The sequence below is a fragment of the Vidua chalybeata genome, chromosome 5 (assembly GCF_026979565.1).
Source record: "Vidua chalybeata isolate OUT-0048 chromosome 5, bVidCha1 merged haplotype, whole genome shotgun sequence".
Lineage (NCBI taxonomy): Eukaryota > Metazoa > Chordata > Aves > Passeriformes > Viduidae > Vidua > Vidua chalybeata.
Window position 1 is genome coordinate 69,902,297 of NC_071534.1, and position 22,728 is coordinate 69,925,024.

The following is a 22,728-nucleotide window of genomic DNA, read 5'->3' on the forward strand; positions in this document are numbered from 1 at the left end:
GGCAGGAGACTCCTGGGAGGGGAGAGAGGCTGCCTGAGCCACACAGTTGAGCTGGGGGATCAGACCCTGGATCAGGAGTCCAGGTTGCCCCATAAATTGGTTAGAATGGTATTCATGAACTTAACACCATCATGCAGCATTGATCCAGCCCAAAACCTCTTGAGGCAAAATAGGAATGTAGGGAAATGCAGGAAGTAGAGAGTCTGGAAAAGCTGAGCACAAAAGGGACCTGACAGACCATTTCTAGGGATGCTTCAGCTGAGCCAAGTGGTGCACAAGGACCACAGCCCAGCAGGGGAGTCCGAGCAGAGCTGAGAAGTGTCACTGTCCTTCCAACAGGGCCAACTGACAGGTTTGCAGCTCCCTTTGGGCCTCAGACCTTTCCCCAAACTTGCATCGGTAGCAGAGCAATGTCCTGTGTGAGGCAAAACAGCCAGGTACTCTTCTGATGTCAGATTGAGATGTGTGAGCTCTAAAAGCAGCAAGCCATGAGTTGCAGGACTCCCCCATCCTCTGAAGGTCTGGGGATTGCTGTTTACCTACACATCTCACTGCCTCTGTGCAAGCTGCTCATCCCTGGGACACATCAGTGGAGACCAACAAACAGGAGCTGCCTGAAAGCCTGTGGGGACAAAGTGCAAGCACTGCTGGGGTGTCCCTGCCATAACCCAGACACCACTGCTGAGTTACAGAATCACCGAATCACAGAGAGAACTGGGTAGGAAAAGACCTCTGAGATCATCCAGTCCAGCCTAGGACCTGACACCTCCTCATCCACTAAGCCATGGCACTGAGTGCCACGTCCAGGCTTTTTTTAAACACCTCCAGGGATGGTGACTGTGCAGAGTCTTTGCTTCTTATGTGCCAGGGTTGGGATTAAATCCATGAGATGGTATTTCTTGTTCAGACTCAGATGTTTATTAGTTCTTATCTACGTTACAGTCTCACAAACCCTGAGTTCTACAGCACTTCAGTCTAACAAGCTAAAAATGGAGCCCCATCTCTCTCTACAAGGCCTTTTGAGGATAAACTGTCCAATTAAGAAATGACACCTCAATTATTTTCATTTTTAACCCAATAACCAACCACCTGTGCCTTCAATGTGGACTTTTTTATCCAATTGCACAAAAACACCCAAAGCCATGGAGGAGGTGAAGAAGAAGGAGCAGCCTCTGCCCCAAAACCTCCATCATGCTTTATAGATATTCCTGTATTCTAAACCCTTAAACTCTGAGTTTCCCACCCTGTGATATCACACACTTCTGTTCAAACTCCACCCCCACAATCCCAGTTCTGTCATTCCATTTTGGAAGCTTCTCCACGGCCTCAGGTCAGTGCAGTGTTCTCTTGGGGGTCAGTGCCTGGCAGCACACAGAGTCTCAAATTCTCAGTAACCAGGGGTCCAACAGGTGACTCCACCACCTCTCTGAGCAGACGATTCCACTGCCAAATCATTCTTTCAGTGAAGAATTTTTTCCTGATGTCTAACCTAAACTTCCCCTGGTACACTTGGACAGCAGAATTTGGGGGGAAAATCGGCTTCCCTAAGACAATCATGGCACTGCTTTGGCTGAGGTCCCTGGGGCTCCCAAACTGGATATTTTCCCACTATTTTGAACATGTCAGTCAAGGAGGAGAGCATGCAGCAAGCTCAGCTGCACCTCTGGTGATGGGAAGGTGATGGAAGAACAGCCTGGGCAGCGTCTCCTGTCTCCACAGCCATCCCCTCTCTCCCGTGGGCAGGGAGGGACAGCAGGATCATGTCCCTCATGCAAGCAGAGGGATCACTTTCCTCTGGGACCTCAGGGTAACCCGGGCAATGAAACTCGACCCAAAGCCACTCTGACATCAGGTCAGGCTGGAGACAAAGCAAGGTCAGGAGTTCAGCATCAATACAGCGAGTGCCAGTCAGGACACAAAAGCTCCGGGATCAAATGTACCTGCCGAGGGCTGCTGGGGAGGGAGGGCATTGAGATGCATAATTACTGCTCCTTTCATCCCTGCTGCTCTTTCCCTCGTTCACACGGCTCTCCTGGCTCTGTCCTTGCATGGGTTCTGTCCCAGCAGGGTCCCCCCCACCACAACAGCCACACCAAAGAGGGGCTGGCACAGGAGCTGGAAGGTGAGGGGTGTGAGAGCTGAACCCCCCCCTTCACTGAGGGTTTCAGCAGAATCACTCCTAAGAGCAGCCAGTTGTATCCATGATCAGCTCCAGCTTTGTGGAGGAGTAAATCATGGAATCAAAGAATGGTTTGGGTTCAGAGGGACCTTAAACCTCATCCAGTTCCATTCCCAGGCGGCATCAAGCCTGATCCAGCCTGGCCTTGGGCACTTCCAGGGATCCAGGGGCAGCCACAGCTGCTCTGGAAAACCTCTACCAGGGCCTCACCTCCCTCCTAGACAGAAATTCCTTCCCAATATCTAATCTAATCTAATCTAATCTAATCTAATCTAATCTAATCTAATCTAATCTAAATCTCCCTCCTTCAGTTTAAAACCATTCCCTGTGTCCTGTCCCTGCAGGCCTTGTCCCCAGTCCCTCTGCAGCTCTCCTGGAGCCCCTTTAGGGCCTGGAATGTGCTGGAAGCTCTCCCTGGATCCTTCTCCTCCCCAGGTGAGCATCCCCCAGCTCTGCCAGCCTGCCAGCAAGGTTACCCCACACCAGTAGCACCAGAGACTGCAGTGCATTCATGAGTGCTGGTGACTGCAGCTAAAACAAAAAGGACCTTAAACCTCCAAAGTAGGAGCAACTCCTTTTCCTTGAAGTGCTGCCAGAGTGGGATAGTGCAGGTGTTTCATATTCCCAAAGTTTGGGGTATTATGTACTGAAATCTTGAGTTAAGCAGACCTAACATGCAAAACCCTGTGCTTTTTGAGGTACACACTGACCTTACCCAAGCAACAGCTAGAAACACCTGCAATACTGAGAATTCTCTGAAAAACAGACTGTTTACAGGAATTGCCATTTTTGGTCCCTCTTTCTCAAACCCTCATCTCCTTTCTAGGGAAAGCCTTCCACATTTCTGGCATTTTGTTGTGGTGAAATTAGATCAGTTCCACAGAACTGAAACAAAACAGAGCAACCCCAGGTTTGGAGATCATCACAATCCCTCGAGGATGCTGCACAGAGCACTGGGGAAAACTGACTGACAAGTGCCTGGAGCTCCTTTGTTTTATATTCTCTCTCCAGATCTGCCTCACAGGACAGAAAAGAAGGGGTGAAAAGGTTCTTTAATAGGTATTAAACCAACCCTTCCCAAGCTGCATCAAAAGTTTTCCTGGTCCACGGGAGATGGCAAAAAAGTGGCTCTGCCCCAACATCTGGAGCAAAAGGAGGGGAAGGACAAGGGGCTGGGGCTGGGCTGCTGATTGTTTTTGGAAACGACCGACCCAAAACGCTCCTTTTCGGCCGGAGCTTCTCCACGTGTGCAGCAGATGGCGCAGCTGCAGTGGCTGTCCCACTGCCACCTCTGTCCCCTCTGTCCCCTCGCCAGCCCCAGGACCACCCCAAAGGCTGTCCTTCTCTGTCTAGGGGTCTCGTCCTGCCTTTTTATTTTTTTTTTGGCTGAGTCTGGCACCGTGCAGCCCCCAGCACTGGATTTTAGCACTCTCCAAGGAGTTCGCAGGGATGAAAAGCCCCCAGCTGTCCCAGAGAGGGGGGACAAGTCCACAAGGGATGCAGGAGGCACAACTCCATCATGCAGAGAGGGCTGTGCCATTAAAGCCCCACCTCGGTGCCTCCTGGGGCACCGGCATCATTCACAGCCCTGAGCCCTCCAGCTCTTCCCAGGGTGTTTAAAACAGGGTGAGACAAAGGACAAGCCCCAAAAGGGACCATGGGGAGCAATCCAGCGCTGGCTCAGGTGCTTCATTCCCGCAGCAGGAGGGGAGGGCTGTGTCCCTGGTGCAGGGCAATGCCAGCCTGGGTGATGGAGGCCAGACCCCAACCAGCTGGCCCAGGAGCCAGCAGCCAACCCCGTCCCACTGCCTGCACCCTCCTGGGCACGGCTGCATTCATGGCAGAAGACTGGAGCTTCTCATCGTGGCCTTAATGGTTCCCGCTGGGCTCCTATTTCTGTCGGGCAGTGACAGAGGCAGGCAGTGTGAAGCCTTTATTTTTGGGACTCGGGGCTATCTTTGCAGGCTTTGTTGTTTAAAGGGCCAAGCCTGCTCCCTCCACGACAATCGGCTGCTTCTCCTCTCATCTTCAAAGGCTGCAGCTAAAACTCATTGCGCTGCCAATTTTATCCCAGGCCAGCAACTCCCCCCATCCCTTTTTGTGTCGAGGAGCAGAGCATGATCCTTACTCTCCTTGTTTTTATTCTTTTTATCCTTCCTCTCCTTTCCTTACTCTCTCTTGGAGGTTTGTAAAAGGGAGAGATTGGTGTTTTCACACAGACCTCTTGGCAGCTGGGAAGGAAAACACCAAGAGGAAAAAAATTATTCTGTGTGGAAGCATCTTGGCTGTGACAAACCATGAGAGGAGGGACATGGGGTAGGAAGGAGAAAGAGTTAAAGAAGTTATTTTGCTGAGGAAGTGGCCATGTCTCATATCTCTGTCGGCAGTGGCCTTTCCCCACCCCAAACTGGGAGCTCTTCAAAGCTTCCTGCCCTCAGCCCATGGCCTTGGGAAAGGAGCAGGGACAGCCACGAGCAGGATGCCAGCCAGCCAGCTGCCACCTTTGTCCCTGTGGTAGCACTAAAAGCACAGCTGGGAAATGTCTGCTGGATTTGTTTATCTCTTTTTTTTTTTCTTCCCTAAGTTCCTAGAACAGCCACTTTTTTCTTTTTTTCCTGGAAGAACATTTTTTAAGCCCAAAATTGCCCAGCCCTCCCGTGAAAGTCACTGCGTTTCTTCCCGACAGCCACAGGGTGTCAGCAGCTCTATGGAGTGGGTTCCTAAAGGGATCCCAATTCCTTGAGATGTCCCGGGGCTGGAGCAATGATTTGGGAAGGGTTTCATCCTGCCCTGTCCTCCCATCAGAGATCCAGTGGGCAGAGGAGAGCTTTGTCCCACAGGCTGAGGACAGGATTTGCTCCAAACCCCCCACACAGAAGATTTGGGGGATTTTAGGGTGATGTCAGTTCTTCCCCAGGGGTGAAATGATCCAAAATGATCCAAAATGATCCAAAATGATCCATGAGTTGGTGGCATGCCCTGGCGCAGAAGGGCTTTGAGGGGCAGATGGGGATTTGGAAAGGGAAAAAACCCAGAGGTGACAGGTGTGACAGCAAAATGGGCTAAATTTCCAAATTCCTGTGTTTCTGAAGGTTTGAAGCCAACTCCCAGGAAATACTGCCAGGAGGACATCAGTGGGATTGGGGACAGCCAATTCACACATCAAACACCACCTGTATGGCCTCGTTAACACGGAGCTTGGGTGTTTCTAACCCACACCAAAGAGTTAAAAACTGCCCTTGGCCTTCCCAGCTCCACCTGGGCAGGGAAGCAGCAGGGAAAAATCCATGGGCACAGCCAGCCATAATGCCTGGTGCTGAGGAGGCACAGGGGATCAAATCCTGTGCCAGTCCCACTCTGCCCTTCCCTGTCACCCGTTCTGTGCCTCCAGTGTCCCATTTGGGGAGCACTGAAATCTCCCTCCCTTCCAAAGCCTGGGCAGCAGGAGAAGGAGCTGCCTCAAGAAACGTGGCAGAAACATTTCCAATTCCACGTTTGCCACAACACTGCCCCATCCACTCCCCTGACTGTGACAAAATGAGGCATCACTTGTAGTGACCCAGCTCAAAGCAGGGTATTTTCGGGTGCAAAGAGGGGCAAACGAAACCAGCCTGAAAACAGACAGCTGAGGAGAGAGCAGCCAGGCTCTGCCTGGCTCCAGAGACATTTTGCTGTCACCAGTCACCTGCCTGCCCTCCAGGCACGCACTAAATGTGGGATTCATCTTGTTTAACATGGTCTGCCCGAAAATTAGACATCTCACCTAATGAGTCAGGCAGGTTTCCCCCTGGAGTGAATGGGAAGAGACAGGTTTCACCAAGGGGCGATTTGTGCCATCCTAAAAAGGTGTCTCAGGCAGATGGAGTGAATTGCTTTCTGGAGGTGCCAGTCTCTCTCCATTATCTATAAACAGCAGCTCATTTTGATTCAGTGCTGATGACCAGCATTAGGTGAGACAAATTTCAGCCTGAGTGAGTGTCTGGCGTCTCTCACAGATGGGCCAGGCTCATTTTCACTCATCTTTCCCTTTGCTGGCTTCCCTGTGCTAAAAGTTGTGTGGATGGGTTAGTACAGAAAATCTTAATTTTGAGGGCAGTGTTTGTTTGCTCAATGTGTCCAATTGCAACAAAAGTGTCCAAGAATTGTGCTTTAATCTCTGTTTTTCTTGTTATACTCAACTGGCAGATGGTGGGATTGTTGGTGTGTCCTGTGCAGGGCCAGGAGTTGTGCTTGATGATCCTTGGGGGTCCCTTCCAACTCAGGATATTCTATAATTTCACAATGGGATCAGTTTTAACATAATTCAGCTGATTTTCAGCCCTCCACGACCCTGGTTCCTGCAATTTATGGTTGGGAATAAAATGCCACAGACAACTCTAAGCATCCATTCAGGTGCCAAAGCACATTGATCAGCTGTGAGGGGAATCTGGAAGAAATTACAATCATAAAATCATTAAGCTTGGAAAAGACCTCCAAGATCGTCAAGTCCAGCCCTCAACCAAATACCACCACACCCACTAAGCCAGATCACAAATTCTCTTTGCTTTTTGAACACTTCCAGGGGTGATTACTCCACCACTTCCACGGGGAAACTTGGTTCCTGCCCCATTCAACAGCCAGTGTTTGGTTTGAAGGGAGCTTTGGCAGCACCTCATAAAAAGCTTTGGCTCTGCCCTTCATTTCCCACAATCTCAGCTCCTTCATGGGAGCTCTATCCAGTTCCCCTCTCCCCACGCTTAGCCACGTTTTCCTCACCATCACACATTCAACACCAGTTCAAGTCCACAATGGAACACTTTTTGCCCCTGGACAGCACCGGGCTCCTGTGTATTTCTGCAGCAATCCAAAAAAATCCCACAAAAGCCTCCTCTTCCTCCTGCTGTCCCACGGAATTCCTCCCAGTGGGGACCATCCCCAGCACCACTGGCACAAGTGGAGCGTGCCAGGATCCCAACATCTGCCAGGCACACTTCCCATCCCCTGCAAGGGGCTCTCAAAGCATCCCTCAGCTGGGATGTTTGTACAAACATGTGTATTTACTGTGTCAACACACATTAGAGAGCAAACACATTAAAAGGAAAAGGGAACAGACTGCGAGATGAGGCCTCTCCAAACCTCACTCGCGGCCTCTCAGGTTGGTAGGGAAAGCTCTCACTCCCAAAATCCCACCCCCAGCTTCTGCCTGCCCACACATCCACAGGGATCAGATCTCTCTGGCCAGGAGATATCTCTCTGCTGGACACGTGCCTGAAGGTGGAACGTTTAAAAGTCTTTGGAATGGAAGGGTTCAAAATGAGGAAATACAACTGGGATGGAGCAGGGAGTGGGAAGGACAGTGGGAAGCAGAGGAATGCTGCACAAACACAATTCTGGTTCAATCCCAGCCATCCCCAGTGCTGTTGTGCCTTGCCTGTCATGAAGTTTAACCTGAAGGCATCCTCCTCACAAAAGTCCCAGGAGCCCAATCCCTGGGGAACTCTCCTTGATACACAATCCCCAGGCAGGAGCCAAGTTCACACAGACAGAACCAATATTTAGCAAACCTCCATTTTTTTTTTCCTCCCAACAGGCTGAGGATTTCCAGGGTTTTTCATTCAGAGGATGCTGCAGCCAGGAAAAGCAGCACTGAGATGGAGATAAAAGGATGTTTAAAGGAAAACAATCCTTCCTGACGTGCCACATACTGGATCCAGCTGTTCCTTGCATTCACTGCTTCCTCTTGAGCACAAGTGCACGTGTGAGTGTGCGTGAACACACAGGCAATGCAGACAGAGGTAATTATAAAGCTGGAGCCACCTAGAACTTCCCAGCTGTCAGTCCCAGGAAAATAAAACGTCATGATTTAAATGCAGAGACATCCACCGCTTCAAGTAAAAGTAGAATCCCTGCTACGAGATGTGAAAAGTAATTTAAATATGTCCTGGAGAGGACAGGGATCTGAAGGCTTGATGTAAGTCCAGCAAAAAAGAAAAAAAAAAATTGAAACTAAAGTCATAAAATCGTGGAATGGTTTGGGTTGGAAGGGACCTCGGAGCTCCATCCAATCTGACCTTAAATGGGTTGGGGCATCCACAACTTCCCTGGGCAACCTCTGCCAGGGCCTCAGCACCCTCAAAGGGAAGAATTTCTTCCTAACATCAAATCTACACCTATTCTCTTGTCAGTCTATTGCCAGCCAAGGACATGGGGAAAATCCCACTGTTGTGCCATCGAAAGTTTTCTGGGTTTATCCCACGGCATCAAGGGCAAAATCACCTCCTAAATTCCATTCCCTGCCAAGAAAAGCCCCCAGGACCAGGCACCCAATCCCCTGCTGGTGCAAACCCAGTTCACAACCAGTGCAGCAGCAGGATATGGGAACTCTCTCATCTGGGGAGCAGGGGTGGCCCCGTTTCCAGGAACCCAAATCCAGTGCAGGTTGTGGAAGTTCTGCACTGCACATCCTCGAAATTCCCACGCCAGACAGCCTGTCAGCAGGAAGCCTGGCTCTTGGGAGGGCAGCAGCAGGGAGATCTTGAAAGAAAAATCAATGCCAAATGATGTGATTGACACTTCAAAGGGTGTTTGGCACCTTGCTGAGGAAAACTCTCCATTGTTTTCAGGATCCCTGACCCAGATCATCTTTGCCTGCCTCAAAACCATCCTTCCTTGCTTGTCCACTACCTGAGAGATCCTGGGCATGTGGATCCAGAGTCCTGGATGCCACAGGCTGCTGCTGGTGAGGGAAGGAGTCCTTCCCATCCTGGGATGCAGCAGAAAGTAAATGTAGGTGAGCAATCTCCAAGAGACCTCATCCTTCTGCTGCCTCTGGGAATTCAATCCCTCATTTGCAGAGCACCAACCTAAGGCAGCCAGAGCTTTTTTAGGGTGTATCAAGCTCCTGGGAGCTGTGGGAAGCCCTTTGGCTGGCTGATATTCCCTGGATGACCGTGATGAAGGAAGAAGGTTGTTAAATCAGGAAAGGCTGTGAGAACACTGGAGAGCCTGGGATGCAAAACGAGCTGCATGAACTGAAGGAACGGTTCAGGAAAAGGAAAAAGAAACAGGACTGGACTCGGGGAAGGCAAATAATCTCAGGCAAGAAGAACTGAGAGCACAGAGTCAGAGCAGGACTCGGTGGCACTGCGGGACTGAGGCAAAAGGGGATAAATGTGCTTAAATCAGCCGTGCTGGGCTGCTGCAGGAGATACAGAGCCCAGTCCCAGGGATAATGGGCACGTGGGCACATGGCACAGTCCAGCTGCCCTGATGGTGCTGCCAAGGCCACGAGTGGGGCACTCCAGGGCACCAGACTCCAGGGGGACCTGGAGAACCTGAAATTCCATGGCAACACAGGAGGAACTGGGGGTTGTTTAGAGGCGAAGCAGAATAATCAGCTTCAAATGTAGAGCAGAAAAATGAAAAAAATAAATCTTTCTCCCTGTCTGGGGTGGGTGTTCTGGGGATAACAGTAGGAAGGCTGGCTTTAGACACTGAAGAAGATTTTTAGTGGTTTGGGGAGCTTGGAAGTTGATGAACAGGCTGAAGGAGCTTCTGTCAGGTGGGATATAGGTAAGAGTGGATCCTGCCTTCAGTGGGATGGGCTGGGCAAGCTCCCAGGTGTCTCCCAACCCAATTACCCACTGCTTTTGGAGAGCCTCCCCATGCACAGGGGAGGTTCTGGCTGGGGCTGACTCTGCAGCTGCCGCTTTGGATGAGAGGAGCTTCCCAACCCCGCTGAGCTGGCAGGGACCCAAAGCCACCCCCTAGAAATGACAAATCCCTGTTCCTCACCCCTGCTGGCTTCATTCAAAGAGTGGATACTGTTCAAATTAGCAAACCACCTGCACTTCCAGGGAGCCACGGCTCTCCCGAGGACATTTATCCTGGGGCATGGGCTGCGTCCTGCTGCACCCTGTTGTTCTTAGTGCTGCAGGAAAACAAAGCCCTTTTTAATTGCTTCTTTCCTTGGACACCATGGGAGGTGTTTTTCTGTGCACGTGGGGGCAAAACACGGCAAGGTTTTTGGCGGGGATAAGGCAAAGTTTTATGGGGTGTTTGGGTGGTGGTGTGTTGTCACAGGTTTCTGCTCCAGCCTATTCCGTCTGCATCCCTCCTGGAATGATTAAACTGCACCAGCACACCAGAGGATATTTGTCCATGACAGGGAATGAGAGGCAGTGGAGACCAGTCCCTAGAGCCCATCACAAATACCACCACCAGGCCCTTTTCCCAGCACAATCCATGGAGAAGGTAAAACCACCTGCAAAAGCACCCTTTGGGATTCCTCCTACACTGTGCAAAAACACCTTGGAGGCAGTGCAACGTCTGCTGGTCCCCAAAAAACACACGGCAGCCACACAGGACCCCTCCTAGGTCAGGCTGGAGACAGGGTGAATCTGTTTAGGTGGAATTTCATTTCAGGTGCTGGATTTAGGGATGACTGCCCAGGTTGGACATGCAAGATGGAGAAGGAATGCTGATATCCATCCCCACCTGCACCTCCCAAACCTCCCTGGCAGTGGATCATGCTGACTCAAGTTTGTTGTCCATAACTGTACAATTTACCTGACAAATTCAGAGCTTGTTGTGCAACTTCATTAATGCATTTAATCCATTTTTACATTTCCTTCAGGTTCGTGGTTTGATGGTCCAGCAGAGTTTAATCTCTGCAGCTGTTATAAAATGTTTGTTCCCTGTTAAAGTGCAAAATGGAGCCAGCCAGGGAGTTCTGGGGATGTAAAACCAGCCAGACCAAATCTCTCACCCAGGTGGGCTGAGTGAGTGTGGAAGGTGGGATGGGCACACTCTAAATACTACAGACAAAAATGATAAAATCAGAAATGAGCAGAACTTCTCAGTGTATCTTCTCTGGATAGCCAGAAAAGCAGAAAAAAAAAAAAAAAAAAAAAAAAAAAAAAAAAAAAAAAAGCAAAAAAAAAAAAAAGGACAAGCAAAAATACACCTCAAACCAAGCTATTGAAAAGGTCTTGTCAGGGAGATCATAGAATCATTGAATGCTTTGGGTTGGAAAGGACCTTCAAGGCCATCCAGTTCCAACTCCACCTCCCACTGTCCCAGTGTGAAACCCCTGGGAGTGTTCGACACCAGGTTGGACAGGGCTTGGAGCAGCCTGGTCTGGAGTGTGGCCTCCCTGCCCGTGGCAGGGCACTGGAACAAGATGATCTTTAAGGCCTGTTTCAAGAAAAACCATTCCATGATTTTAAATCAGTTCACATGTTATAAAATTCCCAATTCTTTCTGCAAAATGTGTGATTTTATAGGAAACCTGAGGGAGAATTTCATCTGATTCAGGCAAGATTGTCCCTATATTAGAGGTTGGAGAGGGAGGACAGACAGCCTGAGAGTTATGCTGCACTAAATATCTGTTTCAAGTGTTCAAGGCCAGGCTGGATGGAGCTTGGAGCAGCCTGGTCTAGTGGAAGGTGTCACTGATGATCTTTAAAGTCCCTTCCCACCCAAGCCTTTCTCTGACTCTGTGATACATCCAAATCCCAGTTTGGATCACAGGACGGAGAAGAGCAGTGATCTTATTTAACCCCTGGTAAATTTAATCCAACGCAGAGAGTTGGCTGCAGCCTCGCTTCAGCTCAAAGCTGTGGGGTAATAGCAGATGTGGAATCAATCCCCAAATGAGGCCCCCAAACAGGGGAAAGAGCAGAACAGAACGTTTGAGTTGAGGCTGCACTCGTGTCCCACTGCCATGAGTCATGTTCAGCCTCGTGTCCAACCTCCTGGCCAAGGAGAGCATCCAGCAGCCAGGCTGGAACAGGACGAGTTTGGCACTGCTGGGGGCACAGGGGACATGAACCAGATGGCAAAAACCGAGGGCATTTTGGGCTGGGGACAATCATAAAGGGAAAAGTGCATTTTTGGAGTCATGTAGAGGGCAGGTGCCTTACCTCAGAGCACATAAAGGTGCTTCATAGTTTCTCTGTACCAGAAGTTTGCAAATCTTGCCCGCCCCACGCAGCCACCAACACAAACCCTGTCAGCCCTGATCTACCAAAGGTTTATCTGGCTGAAGTTCTCCATTTTAAGGACAAAAACGTGCAGAATGGGAGCATTATCCCCCGGGAGGAGGGTCAAGGAAGCTCCTGTAACGCTGTGTGCCCAGCAAAGTCAGGCTCCTTGCTGTGTGACACGCTTCAGCCCAAAGCCTCCTGCAGCACACGCTGAATATTTATGAGTGCAAGACAAGGATCAGCACGACTACACGACACAGGTTGCAACTTGGCAAAAGGAAAAGATAAAAAAAAAAAAAAAAAAAAAAAAAAAGCAACTGGTTGGAGGAGGGGTGGGATATCAGCTCTAGATTTGCCAGCCTGTGGAGAGAAGACAGAACCAGGGTGCTGTAAGGCCATTATTCTGCTGGGTGTTGCCAAAAAAAAAAAAGAATGTAGGAAATACATCTATGGATCATAAAGTGCCCCTGCTGCCACAGCTGTGTGGCCAGGAGGGGCCCAGGCTGGCCACCCCCTCTAGGGGACATCTCCTCAGCTCAGGGATAATGAGGTGTGCTGGCATTAACTTCACACCTCTCAAAAACAGCACTAACCAAGTGCAATGGCAGCTCTTGAAGGTGTTTTGTCCCATCAGCTCCACGCACCTATTTTTGAACAGGATGAACCACCTGCCAACCAACAGCTTCCCTGACACTCCCTGGTATCATTCCTGATATTTGCTGTGGGAAGGGAAAATGGGCTGGGTTTGAAGCACCCTGATGGAGATGATGGGGTGGGAGAGCTCTGGTGTGACCTGCTGGGTCGGGAAATTGCCCCTTGGAGCTGCCTGGAGAAGTGCTGCACCCTCCTAGGAAACCACTCTGATTTTCAGGGGATGAGGGACTTCCCCTGGGGCAGGGCAGGGCTTGAAACCCTACCTCCAGCTTTTTGAGGTTGGGGTGTGGCTTGCACAGTCCACTCCTTTGCCCAGACTCTCCCAAGAGAGCCAGCATAAGCACAGTGGTGCTTCCTCCACATAATTCCCAGCACATGGAAGCACGAACCCTAACAACAGCCCAGCCAGAGTGTTGGACTATGCCCTTTTCTGACCCAGAGATGGGGCAGCTGAGAGGCGTTTTAAAAACTTCTATTCCATTCTGAAGGGTGAGACAATACAGATGTTATAATTCACGCCATCACCATCAGAAGCCAGCTATTTCTTAATTACAACACATTATAAGTGTTTCTTGGTCTGTCAGCCCTCAGTGTAGTGGCCACATTCTCTGCTTGAAGAGCCACCTCATTTATCCCTGAAGCCTCCAACCTTGGCATCTGCAGGGACTTGGCCGAGCCAAACACCGTGGAATCACTACCTTTGGCATCTCAGGGATGCCACGGGAGGAGTGGGAATGTGGGAAGGGTGACTTGGCTCGGGAATGAGCCCAGCCACCAGCCAGGAAGGGGCTGTCCCCCCTCCCTCCACCGGGATGCCACTTTGATTCTGCCCCCTTCTCGCAGCCGGCTGGAAACCTCCCGCTGCCACTCTTAGATTATGCTGCGTAATCCAAGAGGCACCAGATTCCTCCTCCCCGCTGGGGTTTCCATCTCGGGAAGAGGCAGAGAGCACTGGCAGGCAGAGTCCAGCCTCCCTGGGAAAGTTGTCGATGTGGCAGGCGGAGCCCTGTCCCCACCGCCCTCCCCTCTCTCCTCGCATGGAGAGCTATTTTAAGTCCCGCTTGTGGCTGCCTTTGTGATTTTCCTGGCAGAGCTGCCTCCCTGACATCACAGCGGAACAACAAGTAGCTGGAAACCCTGGGAGCACGGAGGAACCGTCCCCCTCCTCGGTCCCCTGGCTGATCCCTGCTGCAGGATCCCAAATCCCACATCCCAGGAGTGGGTATCAAAGGGATTAGGGGAATAGGCTGGATAAAATAACCTCTCCTTGGTGCAGATATCTGCCAGTACCTGGTGGTCTCACCTGGCTGATTACTGCTCAAAGCATGACCAGCATTCCAGTGACAGCCAGTTTGGGATGCTTTCAGCATCCAAAGAGCCTCAGGCAGTGGCAATACATCAGTTACTGAGATAATTTGTGGTTTTAAGTAACCTAAAAATCACCTTGCCTGCCCACATTTGAAAACCCCACGGAAGAGCATTGATTAAAGAAACTTCTGGCCCAGCTGCTCCGTGGCTTGTACTGGCCCCACCAGCAGCAGGAGAGGATGGATCCACCCAGGGAATCTGTGCCAGTGGGACACAGCCCTGGCTGCCTCCATGCTGAAAATTTAGGCTGAAGAGCTTTGAGCACAACGTGGGGCCACAAGTGACATCAGCCTCTCTTAGCTGGTGGCTCCCAGACTGCCACCACTGCCTTGGATGGTGGCAGCAGGGTGGAGAGCCAAAGCCCTGCCCCACGGGGCATGCTCCAGAGAAACGGCTCTGATTATTCCTTTGGCACTGCCTGATGCCAAAATAGTCTGGAAAATGTCTTGGTGATGTCCACGCCTCTCCCAAAGATCCTCCTGTGAGTGGTAACAGGGAAGGAGTAGAAGATGGGCTGGAAGGAGCACTAAATTCACCCCAGGGAGGTGGTGCCAGCTGGCAGATTTGGTGTCCCAGGCTTTGGGAGAGCCATGGGACAGTTGCTCTATGACAGCCTCATGCCTGCACCTCCCTCAGGAGGTCCTATATAAAATAAATGCAATAAAAGTGTGGGAATTAAGGCAAAGGAGGAAAGAGCTGATGTAAGGGCAACCCAAAGATCTGGTGTTGTCACTGGCCTCCACATCCCAAATGGTCTTGGAGCCAGCATTTCCAGGATGCAGTGGCTCACCTTCAAAAGCAGAGAACTGCAGATACAAACAGACTTTGGGGGTCTGAAACAGGAGGCACCTGAAGTGCTCCTGGTTAGACTGCAAGGACCTTGGCTCCTCTTTGTCAGAGTTCTCTCACAGGAGAGCCTGCAGCCTTCCCACAGAAAAAGTTTGGTGCTGACCCCATGAGGGTCTGCCTGAGGCTCCAGTGCCACAGCCTGTCCCAACATCACCCCAGCATCCCAGAGCAAACAGCCTTGAATAACCCCTGTTCCCTTCCCAGCCAAGTCTAAATCTCCTGAGAAACAGCACCTGGGAGAGAAGGGGACTGCAGCCAGCATTTGGCACCTGATAGTTCTTTTTCTGGAAGGTACTGAAATGTCTCAAGGACACGGATGGGAACAGCACAGCACATCCGTGAATGTTTTAGGATCCTCTACCTTTGTTTTGACACTGTGTCTTGTGCATATTCATTCTGAGGCACAGCCTGAACTCTCCTGCTGCTTAACAGGGGGAGTCAGAGCATCTTGGCAGGATCATTTTGAGCGAGTCTGATGTTGGGAATAACTTCTCAAAGCAGAAAAAACACTGAGCTCAAGAGTCAGCAGTGAGCAATGGAGTGCTGGGAGCTGACTTGGACACTGAATCCTCAGGAAGCAAATGCAAACATCAGCCAGAGGCTTTAGCCAGAAGAACTTACCCAAAATCCATGGTTATCCAGCACCAAGGAATTACCAGAGCCTGGGCTTCATTTCTTGGGGTCTGCCTTGGTGCCCATCTGGTTACCAGTGAACACAAAACGTCATAATGGGATCCTTAGGGTCCCTTCCAACCCCAACCATTCTATGGCTCAGTGATGTCTGGGACCACTCCTTTGTTTGACACCAAGTGCTCCAAGCTGAGAACCCTCAGGACTTTCGAACGAGTCACTCCATTCCCAGTGGGATGCAGATGTCCACTGCCAAGTGGACAGGCCCGAGTCTGCCCACGTGTGACTGCAGTGGGTCCTGTGCTCATGCACCTGTGAGTTTCTGGTTTAATACACAAATATTCCAGTTTAATTAATTCTGGTTCAATGCATAAAGCTGGAGACAACCAGCTCAGGACCATCTGGGCCTCCATCAAGACACCCAGCACATATTTTTCCAGCTGTGGAGAACCAGCTCTGTGATAAAACCCTAAACAGAATGACAGCTTGGAAAAAATAGGTCTATTGCACCCTGACTATGGCATCTACATCTCCCTGCCTCTGGTGGGTCAAATACCACTGCATGACTGCACAAATGGTGAGGATCAGGTCTCTCACATCACTGTGATTAACACCTCCTGCTTCCCAGGATCGGGAATTATTAGAGGTGACAGCAGATTTGCATAGAGGTGCAGCATGTGGCCACCATCCCACATCTGGGCTCAGCATCTGGGCTCACTCCAAGTGGGTTTGGTTTGTTTCTACCAAACCTCAGAGACTTTGGTTGTGCTCCTGACAGGAAATTGGGTTTGCTTAGGAGGCAGGAAAAATGTTCAGCCTTCACAGAGCAGCGGTGACTGTTGGAAAGGTGATGATGAACGTGGAGTAGCTGTGCTCTGTATTCCTTATCCATAGGGACAGAGAAAATGCAAGCACTCATGTCCATGAACCCTGTGACCCCAAGAGCTGAGGCTGTGTCCAACACTGGTGATAGAACTGTGTGAGATAAGCCCAGCACCGGCTGCAGAAGGGACCCCAGACACACAAAGCTGACTCTCCCCTCAGGGTACGACTCCTTTCCATTCTGCTTGGCCTCCTCACACCCTCAGGAGGGGCAAGGGGCTACTCTGTCCATCAGGCTGACAGGACTGGATGGGGAATTTCATGCCTGCCACTGCCCCTCCAGCTCGAGGGCAGGAGGACACAAAAGAGCTGCTGCTGATGTGTTTCCTCCTGCCCCCCAGCCAGACAGCTCTGCCTGCATGGGGTCAGGCCTGGCCTCCCTTCCCCATCGTTGTTCAGCTCTGGCAAGAGAGCAGGACCTGCAGCCCTTCCTTTTTGTCCCAGCCTTATTCAACAGACACCAAGGCTCCCCTGGAGAAGGGTCTGGAAAAGCCCAGACTGGCTGAGCATCACACCAGATTGCAGGGGAATGGAGGATTGCAGGCAAGGAGTGGCTGGAGCTGCAGGAATTACTCACTGAGAATGAGGAAAACTCTGACAGGGACAGGAGAAAGGTGATAAGCAAGATACCATCACACTTTCTTTGCCCTCCTGGCTGGAAGGACCTCCAGCCCTCGTCTCCTCCTGGATGCAGCTTCAGCCTCTTTGGTTTTGATGATGTGGCAAAGCCAGAGGACCACAGCAACTGCAAATCATGTGGCTCCTGGTCTCATGCCCCAGCAAGAGCTGATCCCTCCCAGACCCAGCTTCTTCTAGGGTCAGTCACTTTTTTTGGCAGCTCTCCATTTGAGCAGCATCCAGCTAAAATCCATCCAGGGATGGATCTGCTCTGCTCTGTGCTGTCTCTGCAAGAGGGAACCAAGCCAGCAAACCTCAAGAGCTCAGAGCCAGCCCCACCTTGCTCTCACCTGTCCTGTTCTCTTCCCCTCAGGTGCAAGTGCCTGGCTCCCAACCAGAAGAGCTTTCTGGTCTTTCGGCTCTGGCTTTCTCTTCCCACTTCCCACCCTCTTGTCCCTTCTCCTGTTTTATTCTTTCCCTCTCCACATAAAAGCAGGTCTTCTCCAGCTTGTACCAGTCCTGTTTTTCCAGGCTGTGAGGAAGGCTGACCACAGAGAAGATGCCAAGAAGTTCATTTAGGGCAGGAGACCTGTCCCACACACATTTTATTTTATTCTGGGGCACGGGGGGCAAAGTACCAACCTGCACATCTCCCCCCGCCATCCCCGGCATGGGGGATGCCTGAGCCTTAGAGTTTTTCTTCTGGAGGGACTGGCCAGGCCCTTGCCCAGCTGGCAGTGACTGGAGCTGAGTCCCTGTCCCTTCCCAGAAGCATCCATGGCTCCTGCATGTGTTAATCAGCAGCTTTGTTGTGCATCACCTCACTGTATAACAGCAGGAATTTATACACCCACGAATGAACAATCAGCACAGAAACGAGACACGTCCTGGTGCCCTCCCTGGAAAGGGACAGGGACACAGATGCTGGGGACACTCAGCTTGCCACGGCCTCTCCACCCTGCCAGCTGGGCTGTGCTGCCACCACTAACAAGTTGCTTCCTGCTGCCAAGGATAACAGAGCCACTGTCACCCAACCCTGCACTCTGCTCTTGGCTGCCTCGGGAACCCGAGTCAGGAAGGATGGGGTTTTTTTGCACTTGTCATTTCTCAAGGAGGGAGGAACATCTCTCCCAGCTGCTTCGGCTGAAATCCAGTTTTTATGTAATCAAATGTGACCTCTAGCTGTCTGTGTTTAAGGCTGCCGTGGCTGCGATATCGTTCAGACTGTTAGGACCAAGTCATCCATCTCCTCAACTATAAATACCTTATAATCATCCCCAAGGACCTCGCAGATGAAGATGCCTGGAGAAAAGGGGGGTTCGGCTCTGAGTATCACTCCACTCCTGAAACGCAGCTGCCTCTGAGTGTGGAATGTGCAGCGGATTTTTAACAGCTTCTGGTCAAAGTTACCAGCAGAAAACCCACGGAAATTGCCAAGAGGATGGAGAGCCACCCACACCCAATCTGCAGCCAGATAATAGACTGTGTTAATACAGGCACTTCTGCAGAAATTATGCCCAGGCCAGTTCTACACGTTCATCCCACTTTGAATCCTGCTTTGCAGTGCAAAACAGGGGGGGGGAAAGACATCTACGCTATTTTAGACAACACCAGCCACTCCTGCCAGGCTCTGTAACGTGAGGTGGAAGAGAGATCAGAGCAGACACAAAGCCCTTGGAATGAAGCTTTCCTCAAGAAACCCAAACTGCCGACTCTTATTTACTTGTGTTACACAGTGTGATGTTAATTCGACAATTAACGCTCGGGCTGATAATTGCTGGTCCCACCTCCTCCAAAGCCTGCACCTGCTCCCCGTTCCAATCCCGCACTCCCCAGGAATCCACAATGAGGTGAGGCTGCAGCAGCTGCATTGTGCACGGCTCTGCTTTCCCAGCCCGCAGGACTGGGGACAGAAATCCCCAAGTTTGGGTGAGAGGGATGTGCGTTCACACGAGCGCAGCCGCCTCACACGCGGCGTGTGGCAGCAGCTTCACAAATTCCCTTCATTCCTAGACATCCCTCTCAGGCGCCAGACAACTCTGCCAACTGGGATCCAACTTGCCTTGAAAGCCTCCTCCTCCTCCTCCTCCTCATCACCCTCAGCCACCATCACTGTGGGACACTGATTTATTTATTTATTTATTTGTTTGTTTGTTTGTTTGTTGGCTGGTGGTTTGGGGTTTTCTTTCTGTAGGAAGGGAGGGGAGATTGTGTTGTGGCAAAGAAGTCACACCCCTCTCTTTTCCTGCTCAGTTGCGTTGGGTTGGGAAGGGTCTTGAAGACCATCGAGTTGCACCCCCCCTGCCTGTCAGGATGGACAGACAGGACACTGCGCTGTCCCCAGCCTTCCAAATGGACGCAGCCAGAGGTGGTGGGAGCTGCCAGTGCTGTCCCCGTGGAAGGATGGGTAAGATTTCCCCACCAGCGGGGTCAGGGCAGGAGGAAACCACTGACAGTGGAGAAAAACTCGACTCCACGGAGGCAGGAACAGCCCTGTTCACACCCACCCCTAAAAACCCTTTCTCCAACCTGTCGCAGCTGTAGCACATCTCGTAGAAACCTGGATGAGCTCTGCTCTTCCTGTCAGCCCCTTCCCCTCACCCTGTTAAAGGATAAAAAGACCTGTCTAAAGAAGGAAACCACAAAAATCACGCTCTGGTGAAATCATGCTCTGCTCTCCATGCCTTCCAACCTCTGTCTCTTTGCATGCAGCTTAATTACCTTCATGAAAGGCCCAAAGGAGAATCCCAACAGCTTTGTTTTGTTGTGAATTGTGGTTATTTGCCTCCCTGAGTGTTTGCAGGTTGGGGTATGAGAGCAGGGGCTGCTTCTGGACTTGCTCAAATTTGCCAAGACTGATGCAGTTCTGCCCAGAAGCCTCCAAGGTTTTGCCCTGGGCAGGCTGACCTCTGGTCGAGGAGCAAAATTCCAGAGTCCAAGGAGAAGCCAGTGAGGCAGCGAGTCAATCTGCAGCCAGGAAAGGTGGTGGATACCTGCTTGTGGACACCTGGGAGATAAGCACGGAGAATAGGGCAAGAAAAGCTGCGTCTTTTCCTCCACTTTAATGCTCTGGTGAGAAGTCACAGCATTCCCAGCACTGTAATGCTGGATATTTATTTCACCATGGAAAAGCTGCAACAGCGTGGCTGCAGGGCACATGGCATCAGTGTTCCTGTCAGGTAGGAAACCACCAGGAATTGCAGCTAAATGGCAAAATATGGAAAACAAACAGGGGATGATACAGGGACAAGAAAGCTTATTCCCATCCTGGACCAAGAGATTCACTGTGAGGCTGTGGGAGAATTCCTGCCTTCACAGACACACAAACTTCTGCTCTCTATGTTTTTCCAGACTTGAAAAACACCAAGAGCAGCAAGGGAGATGGCCCAGCCACAGACAGTGCGCAGACAGGAGAAATGAGTGCTTTTTCTTTCCGTGTTTCCTTTTATTCCTCAGATGGAACACCTTTTAGCACCTAGTGCAGATGCAGTTTAACACCTCCAGGGTGGAATTAGCGGGTCCCAGTGCACTCCAGGAGGGAGCAGTGTCCGTGGGCACTCCAGCCTCTCTGCAGAGAAAGTGCTTGCAGAGGGCAGCTAAAGAAATCTCCATTTAAGGGGAAATTAATGGCATTTATGGGGAAATTAATGGCATTTATTTCACACCGTCTCAATCCTTTTGTTTCCATCCTGAGGACTGGAGTTGGGGATGCTCTGAGGTGTGGCTCCACTAACATCCCCCAGTTGTCCCACGTGCTGCTCACCAGGTCACGCCACAGAAGCCAAATCCCCCGGAGCAAAACCCAACCAGAAGATGGGAACACACTGAGCAGGCTCCACCCCACAGCAGGAATTGCTCCTCCTTCGCTCAGGGACACTAAATTTCCATCAATGTAAAATCCATACAAAATATAGGGTGGCTTGTAACAGGGATGGGGGGTGAGACAACAGCTGGGGTCTGCAACTCTTCTCCTACAACCCTGCCCCTTGCCAAGGGGCACATCTGTCCCCTGATTGTGCATCTGTGGGTGCATCTGTCACTCGAGCCCTGTCCCTCCTCGCCATGTGGCACCAGACTGGAGAAGTTTGCTCCAGCAGCCTTTGAAGTTCAATGCCACGCCGCATTTATCACCACTAAGAGGACAAAATAAGGGCTGGGGCCGTGCTTGTGCCTTGAGGGACTGAGCAAAGTGGTGTCAGCTCTGCTGGCTCATAAATCTCCTCGGAGGAGGTGTTGCTGGATTTTCTGTTGGAGGGAAGGTGCTCGGGGGAGTGCAGGAGAACCGCGGTGCTGCCGAGCAAAAAGTCAAAACTGCAAATCCTGGCTCCTCTGTTAACTCCCAACTGCAACATAAAATGAGCCACAGCCACTTCTGCTGTCCCCAAATGACATGGCACAGCTTGGGTTTGTGCTTTCATATCCTTCTGCTACCAAAGCAGGGGGATTGCCCCAACTCTGCTTACCGAGGATGGGTTTTGGGAGGTGTTAACCCTTGGAGCAGCTCAGCCCATGTTGAGACACAACAGACCGGCTCATGCCAAAACCACATTGGCAAATGTGCTGGTAATTAGACAAAGTGGGCATTCAAGGGGCGGGGAGGGTGTTTAGCATCTTCCCAGAGACAAGACCTGCAAACTGCCTGCAGCAGCAGCAGCAGCAGACAGAGGAGGCACGGCAGCCAGCAGCAGTGCCAAGAGACAGACTCCAGAATTCCAGCTCTCTGGCATGGCTGACAGCCCAGAAGATACTGCAGCCCCTCTCTGGAAGCTGGCTGAGGAGTCAGGAAAGCACAGCTAAAGCTTTGACAGTCTGCCACCTTCATTGTGCACAAAATGCTCCTGCGGGCTGCTGAGAGGTCTGGGGACACACGGTGTGAGCCCCTGTGTCACCAACCTGCCTGGGATGCTCTGGGGGCTCTTTTACAGCTACAGAAGGGACCCGTGGGGAAAACTCTGCTGGAACTGGGACAAGAGGGGATGGCAGAGTGTACCCAGGGACTGCTGTGTGCCACAATCTGTGGATAAATGCATGGGCATGTCCGAATCCTGATTGCAGAATTACAGAACCATAGAACGGTTTGGGGTGGAAGAGACCTTTAAAGGTCACATAGTCCAGCTCCCCTGCAATGATCACGGTCAGAGCCTGATTTTGGCAATGTTAATGAACCCAGGGCTGCTCATCAGACCTGTCATAATTTTTATGCTTTGCAGGCATTGTTGTCACCCTTAGGAGCTTCAGGAAGAGCCTGGCCCCACCACCCTGAGTGCCCTCCCAACACCAAACCAGAGGGCAGAATCACTCCCCAGGAGCACCCAGCTCATCCCACTTTCCCTGGCAGGCCGTGCACTGCTGCCCACTCCTGAATTACCTCAGAACAAGATAAAACCCAGGAAATGAATGATTTCCCTGAACCATCTTTCGAGGAGGAACCTTCGCTCACCGTCCTTCACAACCAACAGACATCCCATGACATTTTTCACCTCTCCTGTCAGGAGAGGATGCCCCTTTCTCTCCAGCTGACTCATGAACCACTCCCACAATCCATCAAATTAGTGATTTCACTGTTTGGGCATATTCTGCACG

At 51.2% G+C, this 22,728-nt stretch overlaps 1 protein-coding gene and 1 long non-coding RNA gene across 3 annotated transcripts in view; both read right to left on the minus strand.

Annotated features, from left to right (window-relative positions):
- PLXNA4 (plexin A4) overlaps positions 1-22,728 on the minus strand; it is a 440,787-nt gene that overhangs the window by 232,205 nt on the left and 185,854 nt on the right. The gene's annotated exons all lie outside the window — the stretch shown is intronic.
- LOC128787820 (uncharacterized) lies at positions 6,312-15,713 on the minus strand. The gene is made up of 2 exons (XR_008430866.1): positions 15,637-15,713; positions 6,312-6,605 (listed from the first exon to the last, which is right to left on the minus strand). It is a non-coding gene; the product is annotated as an uncharacterized LOC128787820 (long non-coding RNA).